This window comes from Leuresthes tenuis, unplaced genomic scaffold, assembly GCF_036924035.1.
Source record: "Leuresthes tenuis unplaced genomic scaffold, fLeuTen1.0.hap1 SCAF_22, whole genome shotgun sequence".
Taxonomy (NCBI): domain Eukaryota; kingdom Metazoa; phylum Chordata; class Actinopteri; order Atheriniformes; family Atherinopsidae; genus Leuresthes; species Leuresthes tenuis.
The window spans coordinates 27,334,185-27,336,322 of NW_027325376.1; the positions used below are offsets into that span (position 1 = coordinate 27,334,185).

The 2,138-nt window shown below is 44.8% G+C and overlaps 1 non-coding gene across 1 annotated transcript; it reads right to left on the reverse strand.

Moving 5' to 3' along the window:
- Positions 1-214: 214 nt before the first annotated feature.
- Positions 215-329, reverse strand: LOC140282504 (U5 spliceosomal RNA). The gene has a single exon (XR_011909930.1). It is a non-coding gene; the product is annotated as a U5 spliceosomal RNA (small nuclear RNA).
- Between the last annotated feature and the right edge of the window lie 1,809 nt (positions 330-2,138).

Genomic DNA, 2,138 nt, shown 5'->3' on the forward strand with positions numbered 1-2,138 from the left:
CGCTTTTTACTATGGCCCACCCGCTGCAATGAGCACTCTTCAGCCCTTTTAAATGGTATAACTTTGCACTCCCGCACGCTCCAGCAAGCACCATTCAAGCAACACCTTTGCACTCCAGCTTCAAACATCGGCACAGTCGCAACAGGTAAGGCGACTCTACTCAGAGAAGTCACTCTGCACAGTAACAAGATTTTTTTTGCACAAACAGAAAGGGCTTCACCCGCAGGTAAAGCCTGCCAAAAATAGAAACAACTCATTAGTGCTGCTCTCCACGGAAGTCTTTAATAAAAGGCGAAAGAGTTGTACGTTATGAAGAGAAACCAGAGTACGATTATCCGTCACTGCGGGAGCAGGGCATCAGGCTAGTTGGCATAGCCACCTTCCCCATGGTGAGCTTTGCTTGATTGAGACGCTTTCTCCCCCCCCTTGCTCCTCGGCTGACCAAGTAGGAACAATCGGGCCCTATTCGATGGCTGCCTTGTCTTTTACTCTGTGCAAAAGACAAGGCAGCAACAAAAACACCACGGGAACACCGTATTGAGGCTTTGTTCTGACCGCTCATTCGGTGTCGCGTTTCTTTCAAGCAATTCTCCCGCTTAGCCCACACTCTGCTCGCTCCCAGAGCCGTGTTAAAGTCTACTTCGCATTCACTCTCTTTTCTCAGCAGACTCTTGGGATTTTATCTATAAAATGAATTCCTTCACTCAAACTATGTTAAAACTGTCAAAAAAAAAAAACAACGTTGTACTTTGCAGTAAAAGAAAGAGCAAATCTAAAGTTTCAGGAATCCGAGAATAAGCTTACTTTCATGAGTTCTTCACGATTTCGGATTTTGCTATAAAATGAATTCCTTCACTCAAACTAAATTAAAACTGCTAAACCGCTAATCTGTTACATGTAAGGCAGATGTCAAATTCACCGAAATAGGATCTAAGGGTATTCGGCCAATCGAGCTGTAGCAGCTTCGGTAAAAGAGTATAAGTTGAAGAGTTTGTGAATAAAGGTGTGCACACACATAGTGAGCTGTAGGAAAATAGGCAAGGAGCAATGCTGGCTGGGGTATATGTTCTTGTATGTTGTCTGACTGTTTGATTTGAATGTGTTGTGTAAGTGTCCTGTTGAATGTTACATGTTTGGGCTTTGACACGCTTCACTGTGGTTGTTAACTGTGTGGTGTGTCCTGAAATGTTATATGTTTGGGCTGTGTGACATGCTTAATGCTTGTCAGTAGCTACCCACTTATTCATATATAGCAACTGACAACATAAGAAGTCCGGACATACTTTGATAGTAGTTGTAGAAGTATCCTTATTGATAATAGATAAACTAATTCATAGTGATAGAACAGTAGATGAACAGGTGCCTGCACATGTCTCACGAAAATAAAATGGGTATATGATTGCTGACGGCAGAGCAATACTGCCAAACTTATGAGTTCTTGTGGCAAACTTGATTCAGGGTCTTGACGTGTATACGCTGTTTCGCTGACTTGATTGTCACAAGAAACAAAGTGTGTTTGATAAGATCCGACCATTTTATTACGGGAGGATCAGTATGTATGGATTCTGATGTGACTGATAAACCCATTCGTATCTTAAGCATAATCTAATACGTGAGACAACGCCCTGGCACACAATCAAAAAAAAAAAGAGAGAGCGGTTTTGTGTCCCCCCAGTCCATAATGTAGAAAAGAGAGAAAAAAGCCTTTCTGATTTGGTGTGTGTGCTCACAGTGTAGAGTGTAGAGAAAAGAGAGAAAAGAAAGCCGTTTTGGTGTCACGGGTGTTGTGACTTACACACACAAATTTCTGAATTGAGAAAGGAAATTATTTTAGAATGTCACCTCTCTGTTGGGGAAGGAGCCGGAGCTGGTGCGCGAGGCTGAGCGGTTCCGGCTAGATATAGTCGGACTCACCTCGACGCACGGCTCGGGCTCTGGAACCAGTCCTCTTGAGAGGGGTTGGACTCTCTTCCACTCTGGAGTTGCCCGTGGTGAGAGGCGCAGAGCAGGTGTGGGCATACTTATTGCCCCCCGGCTGTGTGCCAGTACATTGGGGTTTACCCCAGTGAACGAGAGGGTAGCCTCCCTCCGCCTTCGGGTGGGGGGACGAGTCCTGACTGTTGTTTGTGCCTATGCGC